This window comes from Dasypus novemcinctus, chromosome 14, assembly GCF_030445035.2.
Source record: "Dasypus novemcinctus isolate mDasNov1 chromosome 14, mDasNov1.1.hap2, whole genome shotgun sequence".
NCBI classification, from domain to species: domain Eukaryota; kingdom Metazoa; phylum Chordata; class Mammalia; order Cingulata; family Dasypodidae; genus Dasypus; species Dasypus novemcinctus.
The window spans coordinates 68,571,002-68,594,542 of record NC_080686.1 but is presented as its reverse complement, the minus strand read 5'-3'; the positions used below and the strand labels follow the sequence as shown (position 1 = coordinate 68,594,542).

Below are 23,541 nucleotides of genomic sequence, written 5' to 3'. Positions count from 1 at the left end.
GATAAGCTGGTGGTTCAACTCTTCACAATGTAAGAAGCTATAAATCTATGCAAGAAGCTATAAAGCTATACCTGTGCTTGAAGAAGTATAGCTAGTTTCTACAATTTTATGCCTTCATTTTTCACATAAAAAGAAAGGAATGCAATGTGTTTTGAGCAAAAATATAGTTATGGCAAAGAACGAGAACACATTAACAAAGTAAGCACATTTTAAAAGTAAAAAGTCTAATTTATGAATACCTTCATTTTAGGTGATAATGCAACAAAGTTTGTGCTGCCTTAAAGGAAAGTAACCTACTTTAACACTGTGCAAAATTAAAGAATTTTTAAAATACATAGCTATAAATGTTAACAGAGATCAGAAAATAGAATAACTGGAAAATGTGAAATCAGAAAAAAAGGAAAGAATACTTAAAACATGGAAACTACCTGCATGATGATACTGTTAAAATCTTAAATCTACATTGCTTATCCATCTAGTCTCATTCTGAAATGTTCAATAAGTGCTTTCCACATAGTTTTCCAAGCATCTACTTTAAATCTTTATATGATTAAACAAAAAATATTCTGCATTTTAAAAATCTTTCAAAGTAGGCAAGAAAATACAAAATTCTCAGAAAACCATTACCACAAATGCCATTAATGTGAGGTTAATGCAAGTTTTGAATTTGAAATTCCATAAGTGTTATATTCATTTTTATATACAGTTTCACAACTGTAATAAAAGTAAAGAGAAAGAATGTGGAAACCCAATGGCATCTCTATTAATCTCAATTTCCTTAACACAAAAGTATTTGGCTCTGGTAACAAGTAATATAACACATATACCCCAACAATGTATGCCTTTCCAACTGAACTCATGTCAAACATTGAAAGCACTTGGAAAGTCCAGTTCCATTTTCTTTTCAGAAGGTTTAGAATGAATGGCAATGAAATTCTCTTCAGAAAATATTTATTGAACATTGACCGTGTTCAAAGAACTGTAGCAGGTATAACAGGATATAGACTGCAAAATACAGTTACTTTTTTGGAAGTAGTATAAACCTCATTAAAGAGAGTAAGGTCACAAATAACAGGAGTATAAGACAAGGCTGAAATGCCGTGTCAAAGGCACAAAGGCCTAGTAGGAAGAAAGGAGTTCTCATCCTCTGTTCTCATTTTTTCTTTTGCTTGTTTTTTTTTTAATTTTTTAGTAGAGAAGTTGTAAGTTACAAAACATTTATGCATACTGAACAGGAATCCCATACATCATGCCTTGCAATGCTATGGAACATCATCAGAATATTACTGCTAACTATAGTCCATGTGAAGGTAGGCTAATATATCAACTCAGCCAGGTAATGTGCCCAGTTTTTGGGTCAAAAAAGCACTGGGCAATTGTAATACAAGGGCATTCCATGGACTTTAATCATAAGTGAGTTGATTGCATATGTGGCTGATTATATCTACAATCAACCTAGGTGTTTGCCTTCAGCAATGAGTGATGTATCATCCAATCACTTACAGGCCTTAAAAGGAAAAATGACTTCAGCATTCGGAGACAGAATTCCCATCTCTACTACAGACAGTGTCTCCTGGGGAACTCAACAAGGACCTTCACCGAGTCCCTGGCTTGCAGCCTGCCCTATGGAATTGGACTTGTGCATTCCAATGGTTGCATGCAACAACTTTATAAAATCTTATCTTATTTTTTACAGATATCTCCTGTCAGTTCTGTTTCCCAAGAAAATGCTAATACAGTCCATATCTTACATTTGGTATACTTTTTCCCATAAACCACACTATTATTAACACCATTATTGTATATTTGCTAAAGTTCATGATAGAACATTCTAAATTTGCACTGTTAACCACAATCCATCATCTACCACAGGATTCACTGTGTTATACAATCCCATGCCTTGTAAAATACATCCAAAGTGTATACCCAAAGTGTACACTCAGTGGCTATCAGTTTCATCACAGAGCTGTAATCACCTCAGTCAATTTTAGAAAGTTTTCATTACTCACCTCAGTCAATTTTAGAAAGTTTTCATTACTCAAAAAGAAAAAAATCCTATACTTCCTTATACTCCCCATTCTTGACTCTTAGAATTGATACAGTATCTTCTTTGCAACTGATGCAAAAATACTAAAATATTACTGTTAACTATGTTACATTAGTTTTATTTTCCCATGTATCACATATACTTAACAACTTGTAATAGAACATTCTTGTATTTGTACTATTAACCACAATCCTCACCAAAATTATTCAGTTCCTAAATCACCCTTTAGCTTCATTTCAACTGAATCTATGTCCCTACAATATCCTTTTCAGCCACAATCAAATCTATAATCAGCTGTATTAATTATTCTTACTATTATGTGTTACTATCAACTCTATCCATTTCCACACATTTACAATCAATCTTATTAAAAATTCTACATACATTAAGCATCAGCTTTCCCTTCTCAACCTACATTCTCTCTCTTAGTAGCCTATATTCTAGAGTTTACCTCCATAAGTTTACTTACTGTATTTAGTTCATAATAGTGAGACCACACAATATTCATACTTTTCTTTGTGCCTAATTTCACTCAGCATAATATCCGCAAGGTTCATCCACACTATCATGTGCATCACAAATTCATTTCTTCTTACAGCTGAATAGTATTCCATCACACGTATATTCCACATTTTATCCATTTATCAGTTGATGGACACCAGGGTTGTTTTCATATTTTGGCAATTGTGAATAATGCTGTTCTGGAAATTGGTGTGTAAATGTATGTCCATGTTCCTACTTTCAGTTCTTCTGAATATATCCTTAGTAGCAGGATTGCCAGGTTACACAGCTGATCTAAGTTCATTTTCCTGAGGAACCACCACACTGTTTTCCACAGAGGTTGCACCATTCTACATCCCCACCAACAGTGAAGCAGTGTTCCTACATCTCCATATCCTCTTCAACAGTTTTCTGCTTTTTGCTGTTTTTTTCCCATAATGGCCATTCTGTAACATGTGAAATGATATGTCATTCTAGTTTTGATCTGCATTTCCCTAATAGCTAGTAAATGTTGATCATCTTTTCATGTGCTCTTTGGCCATCTGTATTTCCTTTTAGAAAAATTTCAATTCAAGGTTTCTTGCCCATTTTTTATCTGGGTTGCTTGTCTTTTTATTGTTTAATTGTATGATCTCTTTCTATAACATGGGAATCAAACCCTTATAGAATATGTGGTTTCCACATATTTTCTCCCATTGAGTAGGCTATCTTTTCAACCTCTTGACAAAGTCATCTGAAGCACACAAGTGTTTAATTTTGAAGAGGTCCTGTTTATTTTTTCCCTTCATTGCTCATGTTTTGGGTGTAAGGTTTCAGAAACCATCACCTACCACAAGAACTTGAAGGTATTTCCCTATATTTTCTTCCCTATATTATGGTTCTAACTTTTAGTCTTTTTTTTCCTCTCTAATTTTTTAAATGTTACATTCAAAAAATATAAGAGGTCCCTACATACCTACCATCCCCTCATCCCACTCCTCCCAAATCAACAACCTCTTTCATCATCATGGACATTCATTGCATTGATCACATTTTGGAGCACTGCTACACCATATGGATAATGGTTTACATTGTAGTTTACACTCTCCCCCAGTCCACCCAGTGTTTCTGATGCATTTTCAGTTAATTTCTGTATATGGGGTGAGATAGGGGTCCTCTTTCTTTCCTTTGGCTATAGTTATTCAGTTCTCCTGGCACCATTTGTTGAATAGACTGTTCTAATCCAGCTAGGTGGGTGTGACAGCTAAAATTCACTTGACCATAGATGGGAGGGTCTGTTTCTGAACCATCAGTTTAGTTCCATTGGCTAATAAGTCTCTCTTTATGTCAGTACCATGCTGTTTTTATCACTGTAGCTAAGTGATAAGTTTTAAAATCAGAAAGTAAGAGACCTACAAATTCGTTCTTCTTTTTTAAGACATTTTGGATATTCAGGGTTCCTTGCCCTTCCAAATTAATTTCATAATTGGCTTTTCCATTTCTACAGAAAAAACTGTTGGAATTTTTATTAGTATCACATTAATTCTGTAAATCAGTTTGGGAAGAACTGATATCTTAATGATAATTAGTCTTCTAATCCATGAACACAGAATGTCCTTCCATTTATTTGGGTCATCTTCAGTTTCTTAGCAATGTTTTGTAATTTTCTGAATATAGATCCTTTATGTCCTTGGTTAAGTATATTCCTAAATAATCAATCCTTTAAGTACTACTGTAAATGGAATTTTTCCCTGACTTCCTCCTCAGATTGCTCATTAGTAGTGTATAGAAATGCTACTGATTTTTGCATATTAATCTTGTATCCTGCCACTTTGCTGAGCTTGTCTATTGGTTCTAAGAGCTTTGCTGTGGATTTTAGGGATTTTCTAGTATAGGATCTATCAGCCAATAGAGAAAATTTTACTTCTCCCTTTCCTAGTTGGGTGCCTTTTATTTCCTTTTCTTGCCTAATTCCTATAGCTAGGAATTCACAATAATGAATAGCAGTGATGGCACTGACCATCCTTCTCTTGCTCCTTATCTCAGCAGGAAAGCATTCAGACTTTCAGTTTGAATACAAATTAGCTGCAGGTTTTTCAAACATGCACTTTACCATGTTGAGAAAGTTTCCTTCTATTCCTACCTTTCAGAGTGTTTTAAACAAGAAAGGATGCTGTATTTTGTCAAATGCCTTTTCTGTGTCAATTAAGATGATATGATTTTTATTCTTCAATTTCTTAATAAGGTTCATTACACTAATTGATTTTCTTGTGTTGAATCACTCTTGCATACCTGGGATAAAACTCACTTGCTCGTGGTTGTATAATGCTCTTAATGCATTTTGGTATTTGGCTAGCAAGTATTGAGGATTTTGCATCTATATTCATTAGATATTGGTCCAAATTTTTTTTTCATAAGTTTATCTGGACATGGTTATTAGGGTGATGTTGGCTTCATAGGAGGAGTTTGGTAATGTTCCCTCCTGTTCAATTTTTTGGAAGAATTTGAGCACAAGATTGATATTAGATCTTCTCTGATGATTGGAAAATTCATCGGTGAAGTCATATGATCCTGGGCTTTTCTTTTCTTGGAGGTTTTTGATGACTGTGTCAATCTCTTTATTTGTGATCAGTTTGTTGAAGTCTTCTATGTCTTCTAGAGTAAGTTGTTCATGTGTTTGTAGGAATTTACCCTTTCATCTACATAGTCTCTTTGTTGGGGCACAGTTGTTCATATCATCCTTTCATGATCTCTCATTTCTGCAGTCAGTGGTAATGCCCTTCTCTCACTTCTGATTTTATTCATTTGCATCTTCTCTCTCTTTTCCTTTGTTAATCTAGTTAAGGGTTTGTACATTTTGTTGATCTTGAAGGACCAACTTTCGGTTTTGTTGATTCTATGGTGGTGTTTTTTTTTTTTTGAAAGAGTATTTTTATTCTTTTTTTAAGATTTATTTACTTTTTAAAAATTTCTCTTCTCTTCCAGCCCTCCCTCAGTTGTCTGCTTTCTGTGTCCATTCACTGTGTGTGTTCTTCTGTGTCCACTTGTATTCTTGTCAGTGGCATAGGAATCTGTGCCTCTTTTTGTTGCATCATCTTGCTGCATCAGCTCTGTGTGTGTGTGGCCCCACTCCTGGGCAGGCTGCACTTTTTTTGCACAGGGCGGCTGTCCATACAGGGGGCATTCCTTGTGCATGGGGCTCCCGTATGCGGGGGATACCCCTCTATGGCACGGCACTCCTTGCACTCATCAGCACTGCGCATGGGCCAGCTTCACCACATGGACCAGGAGGCCCTGGGTTTGAACCTTGGACCTCCCATGTGGTAGGCAGATGCTCTATCCTTTGAGCCAAATCTGCTTCCCAATTCTATTGTTTTTTAATTCTCAATTTAATTCTGCTCTAATTTTTTTTATTTCCTTCAAATTACTTTGGGATTAATTTGCTGTTCTTTTTCTAGTTCATCCACATGTGCAGTTATGTCTTCAATTTTAGCTCTTTCTTCTTTTTTCATGTAAGCAGTGAGGACTATAAATATTCCTCTAAGTCATGCCTTCATTGTATACCATAGGTTTTGATACGTTGTGTTCTTGTTTTCATTCTATTCTAGATATTTGCTGAATTCCCTTACAATTTCTTCTTTGACCCACTCATTATTTAAGAATGTGTTGTTTAATCTCCTTATCTTTGTGAATTTTCCCTTTTCACACCTGTTATTGATTCTCAGCTTCATTGATTCTCAGAAAAAGTGTTTTATATAGTTTCTATCTTTTTAAATTTATTGAGACCTGTTTTGTGACCCAACATATGATCTAATCTGGAGAAGAATCTACAAGCACTTAAGAAGATGTATATCCTACTGTCTTGGAGTATATTGCTCTATAAATATGTTAGGTCTAGTTCAGTTATTATATTACTCAAGCTCTCTGTTTCCTTACTTGTTCTCTCCAATGTTGAAAGCAGTGTACTCAAGTCTCCAATTATTATTATAGAGATGTCTATTCTCCCTTCGGTTTTTGCCAATGTGTGTATCATATATTTTGGGGCACCCAGGGTAGATGCATAAATATTTATGATTTTTATTTCTCTTTGGTGAATTAATATATATTATTTCATATATTTTATTAATATATAATGACATTTTTCATCTCTTATAACCATTTCTGATGACAGAGCAGCATTTAGTCATAATGAGTTTCCTTTGTCTGTGATACACTGCATTTCTCTTGCTGCTTTCAGTGTCCTCTCTTTATCTCTAGCACTTGACATTCTAAATACTAGGTATCTCAGAGTAGCTCTATTAAGATTTATTGTCTGGGGTTTGTTGTCCTTTTTGTATATTGATATTTATGACTTTCATAACAGTTGGGAAATTTTTGGCCATTACTTCCTTAAATATTCTTTCTTCCCCTTTTCCATTCTCTCTTCTTCTTCCAAGACACTCATAATGCATCTACTTGTGCATTTGATGTTGTTACTCAATTTCCTGGGAACCTGTTCAATTTTTTCCATTCTATTCTCTTTGTTATTTTGTCTTTTCAAATTCAGATGCTCTGCCTTCCAATTCATCTATTCATTCCTTGGTCAATTCAAATCTGCTGTTTTATGCCTCATATGTATCTTTAATTTCATTTATTGTGTCTTTCTCATAAATTGTTACTTTTCAAGTTTTCAAATTCTTCTTTGTGCTCACCTAGTATCTTCTTAATATCTTTAATCTCTTTACCCATATTTTCCTTTAACTCCTTGATTTCATGTGAACATTCGTGTGAACATCATTGATTAGTTATTTTAAATCTTATGTCTTACCAGGACTTAATTTGTTCCTTTGGCTGGTCCATATCTTCTTGTTTCTTAGTATGACTTGTAATTTTTCTGCTGATATCTAGGCATCTGATTACATTAGTGAATTTACTTTGATGGTCAAATTTCTCTCTTGTCTAGTCATTTTGTTGCATGGCCCTTCTTTGATTTTTGGTTCAACTTATTCTAAAACTTTAAAATTTCCCTCTTTAAGTTATCAAAACAGGGCCATGGACCCTCTAATGGGGCTCAGATCAGCCGCAGGGGGAAACTCATGGTTTTCTATTTGGCCTCTCTGTCACCACTGCTTCCTGGTTTGCAGATCCACAAAGCCACTCCTTCAGACAGTTTCTGCTCCTCTTCCACTGTTTTTTGCAAGAGGTCTGAGCCTTGACTACTACTCTCATGCCATCTTCCCAGAACCCCCACCCTGTCCTCATTTTACAGATCACATAGAAGAATATAGCACATAAATTCATTATCTTGAGATCGGGGGACAAGCTCTGTTCTCACACACAAGGCTGCTCAGCACCTTCCCATGTGTAGGCTCTAGAGGGCCTTTAATATATTGAAATATTGCTACCCCTGAACTAATAAAGTGCCCCTCAACCCCACCCTGCTAATTCTGGTCACTCCCTAGTCTACCACCCCACAGCACCCTTGATCTAGAAACTAGGAAATTGAAGACTAATTAGCAGGAGACTGAGGCCATCTGTCTGACTGGTCCGAGCTCAGGCTGTATTGATTGTGAAATACTTGGAATTTCATCCCTGTAGAATGTAACTATTGAACTAATGTCATATAATTCACAGATTGGCATAACCAGAATCAAAAATGTTAGTTCTGGAGGAAACCTTAACCTCTCTGTGATGTTTATTTTCATACATCAACTTGGCTGACTCACATTTTATAATTGTATGGTGAAATATCAGCCTGTTTGTTAACGGAAGGTATTTCAATATGAGATTTACACCTATGATCCACAAAGGAGACTGCCCTTAGCAATGTGGGGAGTCTCTTCATTCAATCAGTTGGAGGTTTTAAAAATCAGAACTGAGGATTTCAGGGATCAGATGAGGAATTCAGACTCAATTTCAGCAATGGCTTTTTGGAGAAGGACTTCAGCATCACCTTGATGGAACTGCCAGTTTCTTGCCTGCCCTATGGAATTCAGATTTGCCAGCTCCCATGGCCATCTGAACCAATTCCTTATAATAAATCCCCTGTATACATACGTACAGACATACAAATCTATCCTGTTGGTTTAATTTCTCTAACAAAATAACCTATGAGCTTGGTTATTCTCTATTGCCCCCCACCCTCAACCCCACTTTGTATCCCATGGAGGCTTTCTTTGGATGCCATCACTAGGTTTCCCTTGCCCTCTGACATATCAAAGGGTTCGACCAATGAGAGACACTGACAACAGATGAGAGGATCAGAGAAGAGGATAGAAAAGTCAGGCAGGTAAGCCCTTACCATTTCACCTGCTGTGGTCTCCAGAAGCTGAAAGTATCTGCACTATACAATTAGAGCTGCCATTCCATGTCCGCTCTTCCAAGGCTTCTGCTTTTATCTTATGCCCCTGCACCACCATTCCTTTCCCTGCCTCTTCAGACCAGGAGTGCTAACAGCTTTCTACTGTTACTAGCTCCTGAGTGCTTCACCATCTTGTACTGGTTCCCTTAATCCCGCCCACACCTTGAACACTATCCCTTTATTAAACTCCCTTTTGTTAAACCCTCTGGCCATGTCCTTGGATTCCCTCTAGATCCCTTACTGATAACCTTCATTCCTTCCCAAGTTTCTCATACTATTTTCATGAGTTTGGGCCAGGCACCTATAGTAATTTACTTAATACTTTTGGTAAACTGACTCACATTTTATAATTTATACGAGCCTATTTAAAAAACCTTAAACTTGCCATAAATGGAAAATCACATACCAAAATTAGAAAATAATCATAAAAATAAATTCAGTAAAATACTCTCAAATTCCAGCTACTGTTGTCTATTTAGACCTTGAGTCTCTGGCCTCATATCTTTGTATTAGAAAGGGAGAGGAATAAGTATTAGAGAAGTACTTAAGTTATATTAACATGCAGTTGAGGCATTCTCATTGATATATAAAGAATATAGGAGTCTTGAAAACTTTCTTACCATCTGATTCAATGCAATTTAATACAATCTCAATGTGCCTCTTGTGTACCACCAGAGCTAACTGACGCAAGTGTGGGAAATACTGACATTCCTAAACCTTTATTTTTCATTCTGACTGGAATCCACACTAGAATTTACTACTTAGTTAAGATATATTCCCATGGATCAAGTGGAACTTTTACCCAGGGAGCTAATGCAGGAGAATGTACAATGGAAATTATGCTCCCAAACACTGAAATGGAGAGAAATCAACCCATAAATATTCTGTTCCTTCACAGCACTTTTCCTATGCCTTATGAATCTTGAAACATGGGAAGTGAGTAACAGAGGGAGCTTGGCTATCACCTAACCCACATTTCTTATTTTGCTGATCAGGATACTGATGCTCATGCAGATTTAGTAACTTATCCATGATTTTCTTCATTTGCCACAGGGCTGCTGATGCAAAGTACCAGAAATCTGTTGGCTTTTATAATGGGGATTTACGGTTCCAAGGCTGTGAAAAGTTCAACTCAAGGCACAATAACATGTGTTACCAAAGCCAGCTGCCACATGTTAAAGCAAGATGTCAGGTGATCTCTGTCAGGTCTCTGCCTTCCCCTCCCAGCTTCTTCTCTCAGGCTCAGCTGCATGCGGCATACGGCTTGTCTCTTTCTGGGCCTCCTATATTGGTCTTGGCTGTTCTACTCTTTTCCCAAGCTCAGCGGTGAGCTATCAGACAAATGGCTCATCCGTCCCCAGGGCCTCAGCTATTAGAGCGTCTCCTTTCTGTCATATGGCAGGACCAAAAATGGCAGAACTCTCTCATCTGTATCTGAAGAGTGTCCACTTACATCAGACCCAGAAAGGGGGTAGGGACCCAACCTGAGTCATACCTCACTAATGCAGCCCAATAAAAAGTCCTACAGCCATCTTAACAGGTAATCTAATCAAAGGCCCCAAAGCTGAATATAATACTCAAAGGGTATCACACCCAGAGGAATAGATTAATTTACAAACATAATTTTTCTCTTTTTGGGATTCATGAAATAATTTCAGACTGCAACAATGGTTTTATAGCTGCTAATATTGGTGCTGCATAATGCACCACCCCAAACCTTCTTCTCAACCAGCCCCCAGCAATAGTGCCTCTCAGTTATCCCAGAGGCAGCAGACTGAAGCAGCTTTAGGTACACCTCCTTTTCCCAACAAGCAGCATGGTATGGCCTTGGGGGAACATGGAAGGACATCACAGAAACCACCCAAAACAGCAGTGTGTAACAGAGTTACAAACTAAATTTGAGTCTCGTAATTGTCAGTCTAGCATTCTTTCTATCTCATCTATTTCATCTCCCCTCCCCAGCTGAGGAGAGAACTATGCTTGGAAGAATAACTTAAGAGCAAAGCAAGAATGAGACCATGCTCTTAAAAATTATATCTCCAAGGGCTCAGGTAAGGGAGAGAAAAACTCTGGGCAGAACCATTTAGAGAAGTTAAGTTTTATTCATATTTTAACTGTATCATCCTGCATTCACACTAAGGAGTAAGTCTTCTTGAATTTTACTATTACATTTTAATTGTTAGTATCATATAGCAGTGCCATGCAAAATTCAAAATGCAATCAATCAATCAATCGTTAACTTATGTATCTTTCTGAAGAAACAATGAGACATATAAAAAAATAGTACTTTAGTTGAGGAGATAGGGAATAAGATTTAAGAGCAGTAACCCCTGATTTTAAAAATTATGCTACAATTAAGGTATCTTAGTTTCAAATGAGAACACATAAGAGACTTCAGAAGACAGAGCATAAAATGAGACTAAATCTACGTAATTATTTTGAGTAGTACCTTCATTTTGAAGGCAATGAGAATCCACTGAAGGCATTTCAGTGGGGGTATGTTATGTGACACAAATTCAGTAATCAACAAATATTTCCTAAAGTTCTAAAGATCTCACTTTTTGAGATCTCTGGTCTTTGAATTTTTCCCTTACTCATTTCATAACCACACTTTGACTCACACCTCAGACAATCTCCCTTCAAATTTCTGTGACACTATGTCTTGTAATTACGGTTAATTTTTTCTGAAATAACATTTTATTATGAAAATTCCATCTTTGGAAGCTAACACAATGAGGAAAATAATAAGAAAGGAGTGTGTTCAAAAGAGTTCAAGAAAGGTGATAGGTCAGAAAGCAAAAAGATAATGTAAAAGGTATAAATTCAAATAAAATGGTACTGTTTAAGGAAAAAAACCTTTATATCTAATCACTTCTACAGTAGGGAGATCCCACGGATTTGATTAATCTGATTATTGTGATTACTCTGAGATGAATACATATATTCATTCATTATTTTTTCCATTCTTTTTACCATGGCCTACTGCAATATCACTGCATTTGCTAATTGTTAATGTTATACTTATATACATATACATGCATATATTGCAGAGTAATCACAATAATCAGAAGTTTAAAAAAAAAGATTGAGTTGAATGGATAAATGGGTATCTATTGTACAGAAATGACATAAATAAACTATTTTTTAAATTCATTAAAATATTATTTATTGCATTCCAGGCACTGTGTTAGGCAGTGAGAATACAAAATGAAGATGGTTCTTTCTCTCCTGTAACTTATAGATTGGAACAGGACACAGACAAATCAATAGGGAACTGCCACCTGATGTGTGGTGAGTGCTATGGTGGAAGTAGTCCGTGATGTGACCAGAGTACAAAGGCAGGACGCCTAATCTAGACTTGGTGCTACAGAAGCTTCCTAGAGGAAGGAACCAGTAGATACCTGAAATGCTGGAGGCAGGATATTGGAGGAAAGTAATCAATACATAAGTTTAATATCCTGAGCCTCCATGATTAGAAACAACTTTTCAGGTTAAGAATGTAGCAATCTACTCAAAGAATCTTGAAAGAGATTGTAACCATTAAGCAATTGTGCAGGAAAATTGTCAACATGGAGCTAATGAAAAGAAAGTTCAATGATGCATGTGTAGGAACCAGGCAAAATTTTAAGAATGCTAAAGAGAAGTAGTTTGAGAAATACTCCTACAGTATGATGATTAACTAAATGAAGTTTTTTTCTTCATTCAGTATGGGCCGAATTAACCCATGATCACTGTCATCCAGTATCTACTAGTAAAAAATAATGACGGGATGACTGCAAATCACAGCAGACATTCAATGCACAGAGGAATTTGCTAAGTCTCTCAAAAATGAAAATATTGTAATTAAACCCATTAAGGGCTTGATTGAACTACTAATTTCATATAATAAAAACTTTCATTAAATGTCAATAACTGCCAAATTAGAACTGTAGAGCTTAGAATTCAACTTGCACCAACATCTGGAGAAATACTCAGTATTGATGATTCTGATTTAGGGAATGATTTGCTCTAATTTGTTTCATTATGGAGTATATATAATTAAAACTATTGAAAATAAATATCTCAGAGTATTTAGCTAATGATACACTGTAAAAATAGTTGACTGTATACAATTAGCTTAAAAGAAATTAAATTTGATAATTTTAAGCTATTTATGAAACTAGCTAAATAAATGTTCAATATCTATCACATTAATAATTAATTCTGAGTGGTGAGTCCAGTTTAAAGACCTTGTCTGATTATTTAATGTTTTCTTAACTTAAGAAGGAAAAAAAAATGACCAAGACAAGAATTCACATACTTGTGTGTATAAAACAAAATGGCTCAGAATTTAATTTACATTCATTAAATGTTCACTATGTACTGAATACCAAAATCATAAAGATGAATAAGGTATAGATCACACCACCAAGCTCAGAGTCTATATCATACTCTGAAATGACTAACAGTCCTTGAATTTATTCTTACTTACTCACCATTAGGTATTGCTAGGTGCTTTATACACATCATATCAATAGCTCTGCCATGTATTATATACTCCTATTTTTCCAGAGGGAGCTTTCCCAGGAACATTGTCAGTAAGTGACAAAGCCAAAATTTGATCCAAAGTTAGCCTGACTCCCACAGAGCATGCTCCTAATCTATTAGGATTTCACAATCAAAGTATATTAGATGCAAGGTAACAAAGAAAGGATACAGTGTGATCAAGGTTTTCTACTTATTATATATAAGCCCTTTTTCTGCATTATGCTTACATATAAAATGTTTAATGCAATTAATCCTTACAAGAATTATTTTTACTACAGTTTACCACTTTACCTGCACTTAGTAATACCAATTACACAAAGATGCCTAATCAATAAGCATTGCTCACTGACTGGTTAGAATATTAACCTTTTGTTCCATTCTTTTTGCCATAGTCTCCTGCAATATCATTACAGTTCCTAATTAATTGCTTTCAGCACAGTATTCCTACTTAATAAACTAAAATTGTGTCATATTTTTCAACTTGTAGACACTTCGTCTTCTAACTTTATCTCATAAAACTAGTTCTCATTTTTATGGTAAAATTTCTACATAATTCATTCTTAATCTTTTTACTAATAAAAATGAAAGGTTTTAAAAATAATTTAATCAAGTATGAAATCTCTGAGCTACTTTCAAGAAACTATTTATTTCCTCACAATAGAGTCTTGCTTCTTCCCTTTCAATATATTTATTCTCATGGAAACTTTGTAAGTAGAACTTTATTTTGATATTAACCCAACTCTAGCTGCCTCTTGCTTTGAATTGAATTGACTTTATTGAGAGTCATTTCATTTTACTTCTATCCATTTTTGATTTTCATATGTTTGAAATCAGTACTCTAGAGTAGCTTATGAATGATGGCATGAATAATTAATAGCCAAGATAATAATGACAAGTTTGTTAAGATACTGCTTCAAAAGCTTTGTTGGTAGGAAGAGGCAAGGAAGAGAATTACAGAAAGAGTCAGTAATGCATTTGACATCAATTCATTTACTTGCTAAATTCCTTATTCACATACTTTCAAATAGAAATTTTAGTGTATTTTCAGCAAAGCACAAACATATTTAATGGGATAACCACTATATATATCTAGAGACCAATTCATAAAATGATGAAACAGAATAAATGTCAAGCAGTAACAAAAATCTATAATATTTCTAAAATTATGGTCATAGAGTTAATGGTTTTCCATTGCGAGATTAAACTCTTTTGTTGCTCTTTTAAAAGATATCATATGTATTTTGTGGGCCTTTCCATTTTTCTTAGTCTAGTTTGCAGACTCAATGAGAGCCTTATAGGAGGAAACTGAAGGTGTTAGTGAGCACTATAATGTACAGCACAAATTACTCAGGGAAATGCACTAGAATATAATATTTGAGCACATGAAATGCCATCTATAAATACCATATTAGGTATTGTTGGCAAGATGGTAAATGCGGGGCTCTACTTGCCAGGCAAAAATAATTTCTAAAATGCAAACAAACAAATTTTCCGTTAAATACCCTGTAAAAATTAAAATTAGCCACATTCTGAGACAGTCATGTTTTAGCACAAAGTAGCGGCAGTGTTTGAAAGCAGTCATGCAAGCAGCCTTTCTCAACCTTGCTCTTTTAATCCATGTAGTTCCTATCAATATTAACCTCTTATAGAAATTCTTGTACAATATAACTATTGAACTTTTCTTGACTAGGAATGTAACTGTAGCTGTTAGTCATCCCTATAATGTATTTTGCAATCAGCTAAATCATCAAAGTATTTTTTAACAATGAACAGTTCAGAAGTGACAGATCTACTTTCTTGTTCACAACTGCTTATCAGAGAATAGATATCACATATGTTTTCCAGGTGCTTCCTATAGTTAGGATACCTTCACAGAAGCCGCTCATGAAAGATAAGGTCATAAAAGAGATGAAAAATGTGTGAGCTTCATACACTTATGGTTTTATCATCAGACAAGATAGCTTTGGTTAAAAGACTATAACAGTCAAAAACAGAAAACTGCAGCTCCTATTGAAGGACGAGAACATTAAAGTTTAGGATTCAGTTTGTGTTTGCTTTGCCTAATAGACACACAGTACTGTTTGGCTTAAAACAATTGTTTGGTTATAGATTATCCAAATAAAAGTGTCATGTTAAATTAACTCTACATGGTCAAATTATAGACACAGTTGTACCTCCAGATACAAAGATGCAATTATGCAATTGTTTTACCCCCCCTCATGCCCATACCTAAAAGGAAATCTAAATATTCCAACTATTGGAAAACTGCAAGTCCATTCTATCTCTGGATCTGTATAATGGTGTCTGACTCAAGTATCCCTGTGACTTACTATGTACTTTACATAAAATGTGTGTGTTTGTTCATTTGCAATATTCTGGATAGTGATATTCAGTACTATTATTTTTTAAAATGCATGTAATTTCCATGTAGCTTCTTTGGATTTTCCTTATTTAGTAAGCCATTATTTTGACAACAGCCTTTTTCAGAACCCAGAATATGAAAGATTAAACCAATCAAAAGGATACAATCAGAATGACCTGATTATAAATTTTTAAGACCATGAATGAGGAAAAAATTCTGAAACAGTTGCTAATAGTATTCCAGGACTAAGTCTGTTTTTTGAAAAAGCTCAATCTCTACAGCCAAAGGGTGACTACAGTAATTTCTGGTCTTATATAATAGCTAATAATGGAAAACTCTTGAAAATACTAATGTTTATGGTAACTACATCATATAAAAACCACAAAATACTGAAAATGAGGGGAGAAAGAATGGTGATTTGCAAATACTTTCAGCAGTATTGAACATTTATATTTACTGTCAATTTCATCCTCCATGAAAAAGTTATTCTCAACGTTTAAATTCAATGAAAATTTGGAATATAAGGGAAATTTCCACATGAGATAAATAAGGTAAATTTTTAGCAGTATATTATTCAAGAATTTGTATTCTTCATTATTCCTCCCAAAGAGCAAACAAAAGGATGAAATACATAAGCAAGAAGGGGGAAAAGACACCCTACTTTATTACATTTAAATCCATTTTTTCTTTTTTCTCCCTCCTCCCCCAGGCCCCCAAAAACACAACTTCACTACAACTAATATTCCATTCAAAGGAAGAGTCTACATTGAAAAATGGGCTTTTTTTTTGGTCCCAAAGAAGAAACATAGTAATGCCTGAATGATTGTAAATGAGAATACTCTGAACTGTAATTTATCTGTTCACAGATCAAGAAATAGCTATCTTTTCAGTTTGCTGGCCTCAGTCTTCAAGCTTCAAACCCAACATTCCCTACAAGAAATCATTATCAACAACAACAACAACAAGTGAAGCAAAATCTCACAATCTCTGAAATTGTCTCCCCAACAAACCAACCTAATCTACATGGAAAGATCAAACCAAATTGAGACAGTCAAGGTATTTGATCACTACTTTCCATATAATGTCATTGTTTTTTAAATTTTTAACAAAATGATTCATTCCAAAGAGGCTATTCCCTCTCTCGTAATCATTTTAAGAATAGGATTCATGAACAATCACTCATTACCATAGTGTTCCATTACTACAATAAACGTATACATTATAAATAGGATTTTTTTTTCCAGTTTCACTTTCTTTTTATTTAAATAACTAAAGCAACAGTCTTGGCACAGCAGAGGGAAGCTGGGTTGGGGTGGTGTGAGAGAGACAGCAGCGTAGCCTGAGTGGGGTGGGGTCGTGAGTTGTGGCTGTCACAGTGGGCTCACAGCACCCGAGTCAGGCTCAGAAGTCATGGCCATGGGGTTGGGGGCACTTTAGAGAACACATCAAGTACTGATGCCCCTCCAAGTTCCAGAGACCCCAGGAATGAGGGCTAAGTTGGCTCCCTCGAGTGGTGGAGCAGGGCATTCCACTTGAATTCATGGGCCCCGGAAGGCATTTTCAACAGCCCCAGCAGCTGCATTGGCAGCTGCAGTTCCCACTGCCAGGTTTAGAGAAGACACCAGCAGCAAACTCTTGTTGGGCCTTTGAAAGCTGGCACCTGTGCGGCGGTATAGTGGATCCGCTTTAGCATCACAATTCCCAGCACAGCGATGCCAGTGAAGAGCAGGGCAACCAGCAGCATGAGCACTGCCACAGCCGTGTTGGCCTTTGGCACCACCGAAGCCGAGATCCAGCCACTGAATCCCCAACCAGAGATGCCAATGGCCTGAAGCACAAAAAGCACATCCTGGATGAAGAAAACAAAGAAGAAAAGGAAAAAGTTGAATGAACTGTTGCTCCGGAAAGCCTTGTACATGGGATGGTACCAGCAGACCAAGGAGCAGGGAGTGAAAAGGAGAATCCAAAGGATGGAAAGCCTGAAGCCTGAGCCATTGCTGGTTTCTACGCAGAAGCTGGCCAAGCAGGCGAGGAAGTTCAGGATAAGAGCCAGAGTGCTGCACTTCCAGAGGTAGTAAAATAGGATTTTAATTAAACCACACTTTCAAAATGCTACAGCATGGCAGACGGCCAAAGGAGAATGCAAATTCTTTGACAGCAACAAACAAAGACCAAAGCCCATAGCCGAATTCACTTTATATAACACTAGTTCAGACATCCTAGTGATGACTGACTCCCAGAGCTCACAAATAGGGGGTGATATTTATTTCTCCTGAGAAACTCTGGGTTTCAATTCCCACAGGGATTCTATTATACTACCCATTTTCCCTCTCCACTAGAGCTTACAGGAAGCTCATATTTGCATCTAATGCTTCAGTTTTCAAGATATTTACCTTTTTCTCTTAGGCTTCCTTTCCTTATTCATTCCTATCTTAAGCCTGAAGATCACTGTCTTTTATGGTCTCCCTGGCCCACTTAATCTCTCCAGGGTCAACTCGTAATACAGTCCCTGTTCTCTCTTCACATGCTCACCAGGCTCTCACCAAAACCACATTCTGCTCCCCTCTTCCTGGAGTCATGCTATTTCTTTTCCCCTGAATATGCCTATTTGACATTAGATCCCAGCTCAGGGATCACAGAAAACAGGAAACAGGAAAAACATGGCTACTACCCACAGCATCTTCCACATTTTCAGAGATATAAAAGAATTATTTCCTATGCTCCTTCAATTTTTAGTGCAGTGCTTTCAAAATCAGGCTTTTTGGGGATGGTTGGAAAATGGTGGCAGGCAGAGCTGAATGCTGTCACAAAAACAATGGAGAAAGAGCCAAAAGCTGTCCAAGGGACCTGCACTGGGGATCAGCAGACCAGGCCAGTGCTACACAACTCCCAGGAGGGTGAGGGACAGAGAAATGAAGTCAAAATGACAAACATGAGTTACCAAGTCCCTGTGGCAACTGAAAGACTGCCCTCCTCACACCCAAGGTATTAAGCTGGGGTAAAACACCTGGCTTACTGCAGGCAACTGAGAGAGGAACAAACATCATCCTCCCTGTCAGCTATCTGAGTGAATTCGGCCAGCAGAACCTGCTTTGACTCTCTGATCTGGAGATTCAACACAGGAATACAGGAAAGCCCAGACTGAAACACCTCCATGGAAAGGTGTGATGACACGTGCCATCTGCTGGCAGGTCTGGAAATTGCACAGACAAAAATTGTTCACACTGTTTCCAACCCCTGGGAGAAAACCTGCATCCCGATAGTGGGTCCCTGGCCTGATTTTGAAAACATGAGTTGGAAAATTTTAAAGACTGAGAATAAGTTGAACCAAATATCAAAGAAGAGCTGTAAGAAATAAAATAGGCAAGAGTGAGAAATTGGCCACCAGAGTAAATTCACCAACATATTCAGAAGCCTAGACATCAGCAAACAATTACAAGCCATATTAGGAAACAGGAAGAGATTACCTAGCCAAAAGAAGAAACCAAATATCCTGAAGAGATACAGAATTTAACACAATTAATCAGTGTTAGTCACACAATTCTTCTAAATCACTTCAAAGAATTGAAAGAAAATATGCTAAAGAAATAAAGACTATTAAGACAACACTGATAAAAGCATAAAGAAAAACTTAAAACTCTGCAAAGAAATGTAACAGAACTTAAGGGAATGTGAGATACAACAGGTGAGATTAAAAATATGTTAGAGGCACATAAGAGCAGATTTGAATTACTTGAAGACAATTAGTGATTTTGAAGACAGACCATCTGAGCTGGAAAAGACAGGAGAACAGAGAGAGAGGAGGAGGAAAAAAAGGGAACAGAATCTCAGGGAATTGAATGACAATACAAAACGTACAAACATTCACATTATTGGTGTCCCAGAAGAAGAGAATAGAAAAGAGGCAGAAAGAATATTTGAGAAAATAATGACTGAAAACTTCCCAACCCTTACAAAGGACATAAATATCAATATCCAAGAACAACAATGCATCCCAAACAGAATAAATCTGAACAGACTTACCCTAAGACACCTACTATTCAGAATGACAAATATCAGAGATAAAAAGAGGATCCTGAAAGCAGCAAGAGAAAAGCAAAGCATCACATAACAAGGGAAACTTGATAAGATTAAGTATTGACCTCTCACCAGAAACCATGGAGGTGAGAAGAAAGTGATATGATGTATTTAAGGTACTCAAAGAGAAAAACTGCCAGCCAAGAATTCTGCATACAGCAAAGCTGTCCTTCAGAAATGAGGATGAGTTCAAAATCTTCACAGACAAGCAAAAAATGATAGAATACGTTACCAAAAGACCAGATTTGTAAGAGATACTGAAGGGGGTGCTGGAGCCTGAAAGGAAAGAACAAAGGCAAAAAAATATGGAGAAGAGTTTAGAAACGAAGATTATTAGGAAGGGTAAACTAAAGAATAAGAAGACAGACAATAGAAAGTTACAACAACAGAGAGCCAAAGCACAAAATGGATGAAGTAAGTGATGCCTTTACAGTAAAAACAGCGATTGTAGCTGGATTGAACTCCCTAATTAGAAGCACTTTAAGGATGCCTGGGAATGCAGAGCATCTGGAGGTATCAGTTTGGGGAGCATCCAGATACAATAGCATCTGTAAGCGCTAGAAGTCCCTCTGCAAGTGGGTTCACCATCATGCAACATGAATGACGGGGAAGTGGAAAAGGGAAGGAAGAATATGGTGGAGGCCACGAAGTACCTGGAGCTGATGGATTTGTTTTGAACCCATGTATGAAATTTTCAGCAGACTTGAGAGTTAACATGTGGAAATTTAGAGTTGGAATCCTTAGTCATGAAGAAGAAAATAAAGATGATATTTAATGGGATCCTATTTGTAGACATAGGGCAGTATAATATAGGGAAAGTGAGATTACAATAGAAGAGTCAGCCCTCAAATCAATCACAGAGGTGGAGAAGACACTGGAGGTTGTCTAATGCCTTTATTCAACTGCAGTCACACAAAAGGAGGGTTTCTAATTCTCTCAGTGATTACTTTGATGGGGACTACTGACTCCTTCTTTGATGCATAAGGGGGAGTCTCATTTATCTCCTTTCCCCCAAAATATGAATGGAACTGAAAAGCCAGTCTGTGCTCTACTCACCAAACTATGTGCCTCATGTTCCCAACCCTTTTATTTTTGATTTCCCAAAAGAGGGATATTTTAAAAACTGGTTTCCTCCCAGAACATGTCTCCTCCTCTTCCTCCTCCTCTTTCTTTTCTTCTTTTCATTCACTCAAAGTCAGCCCTGAACATGGGTTATATTTTTAAATTTTGGTTTTGGCAAAGGCTTGGCTAGTTAGGTAGGAATCCACACAATTCTAGACTCTTTAAGTTGAAAAGATCGAAGTGCAAAAACAAACTAAAATTGGTAAGCAAGCACTCTGAAACAGATGCTGTGCTAGGCATATTTCATTTAGCATCTCACTTAACCTACAAAATATCCTTTGAAGGTAAATTTTATTCTACTGTAATAACTAAGAAAACTGGAGTGCTTAAAGCTGGAATTCCTATACCTGAAAGGCAGCAGACTCAGGACAACTTGTGTTTATTCCATATTATTTCTTAGATTTGCTACAAATAGTTGTTTTGGACTTTATGGCTGTCAAGTTTTCACCATTGGATCTCTCCTTGGTCACTTCACTGGAGTCTACTCTCTCTAGCAAACTGTTTACTATTTCTTCATCAAATAAATAGAATGTCCCATTTACCTCTAATTGGGTGACAGAGCACATTGCTGAACAATTTCAACTCTGACTATTCTAGAAAAAAGTCTTAACTTTGCTACATAAGCCATTTAATTTTAATCAATCCATTCTAGTGCCAGTTTCTCCCAGTTCCAAGTGTCCTTGATTCTATTACTTAATCCACCCACATATTCTAAGCCATTTTAACAAATGCCCAACATAATTCTGCCCTTCCATTTAAAAAAAGTCCTTTACTATTCCTCAAATTAGTTCGGAGTCTTGGTTATCTACAGTATTTATTTACAACCTCATTCTCCAGAAACCCTGACCAAATCCAACAAGCAGCTTTATTCTATATCTCTTTGATAGATATGCATAAAAACAGATCCATATAATTATATAGAACTTTTTCCTATTTCTCTCTCTCTAGCTGGTTTCCAGTTGTTTCTTTTTTTTTTTTTTTAGTTTATTTCTTTCCCTTTCCCTGCCCTTCCCACCCCCCCCCCCCCAATTGTCTGCTCTCTATGTCCATTTGCTGTGTGTTCTTCTGTGTCCGCGTATATTCTTGTCAGTGGCACTGGGAATCTGTGTCTCTTTTTGTTGCATCATCTTGCTGCATCAGCTCTCCGTGTGTGCAGCGCCACTCCTGGACAGGCTGCACTTTTTTTGCACTGGGCGGCTCTCCTTATGGGGGGCACTCCTTGTGCGTGGGGCTCCCCTATGTGAGGGACACCCCTGCATCGCACAGCACTCCTTACACACATCAACTCTGCATGTGGGCCAGTTGTTTCTTGTGTATTTGTTTTATTCCTCCAACCTGAATATAAAATCCTTATGGAAATGTTGTGTGCATGGAAGTTATTCAGTAAACGTGTGTTGATTTTTTTTTTAAATCGAGCTTTTTGTCTGTGGTTTCTTTACACTCAAGGAAACTTATCTTATAATGATAACAGATTTGGGATTCAGATATCTAATATAAATACAAAGACGTTTTAGCAATCTTAAGGGTATCCAACAAATTAAGAAGTTGAAACCAAACTTAACACACTTGATCATTTTTGTCTCCTATTAGATTACCCAGATTTACTATAGGCACCAACAGGATTGGATTCAGACTTTGTGAAGTTTGAAGTTTGTACAATTTGGGAGCTTTATTTAAGAATACAGAGCTATGATTATAAAAATAGGGAAGGGGAAACGGCTGTGGCTCAATCGATCGGGCTCCTGTCTACTGTATGGGAGGCCTTGGGTTCGCATCCTAGGGCCTCCCTGTGAAGGCAAGCTGGCCCGCACCCATGGAGAGTTGACAGCCCGCTCCCACGGACAGCTGGCACAACAAGATGATGCAACAAAGAGAGAAAAGCAGAAGAACAGCGAGCGAATGGACACAGAGAGCAGACAGCAAGCAAGCCGCAAAGGGGCGGGGGGGGGGCAATAAATAAAAACTTAAAAAATAATAATAAAATAAAAATATATCTTTAAAAATATATATATGAAGGAGTCTGATCAAAGGGTTCTGAAGCTTCAGCTTCATTAACCTCACAGAAAATCTACCTGTGGGTAACTAGTGTCAAAAACTGCCTTTCTGCTCATATAAATAGTACTGCCAAACATGTACAGGCGTTCATACACCATTGCAAAACCAGCTTCAGATTTCTGAAGCAACATCCAATATTTATTGAATTACTTTTTTCAGAATTGTTAAACACTGTATAGAACTGTTCTATGTCTATCATTTGTTATAAAACAATCTTATCAAATGATTGCTAAATAAACTAAAAAGATGAATGAGATCTAATATTTATTTGCCAGTATTTAAGTCTGAAGATAAGAAGAGAACATGAATTATATACAATTTATTGAAATCCATTCCTTGTATTAATGATCTGATTTTTTAAGGGCCATCCTAACAGTTATCCAGCACTGTTCCCAATGCAACTGCCAGGATTGTAGAGAAAACAGAGCATTCTTATCCAAATTGGGTTTTCCATGAGACATAGGCTATTTTCCCTGGTTTTTTTATTTTAGTTTTCAGGATTACTCAATATTTTTATAGAATTATTGTTTC

General features: G+C 36.6%; 1 protein-coding gene and 1 pseudogene across 3 annotated transcripts in view; both read right to left on the bottom strand.

The window, feature by feature from the left end:
* ZFPM2 (zinc finger protein, FOG family member 2) overlaps positions 1 to 23,541 on the bottom strand; it is a 464,182-nt gene that overhangs the window by 332,769 nt on the left and 107,872 nt on the right. The window lies entirely within an intron of this gene.
* Positions 17,004 to 18,912, bottom strand: LOC139436466 (secretory carrier-associated membrane protein 3-like; annotated as a pseudogene).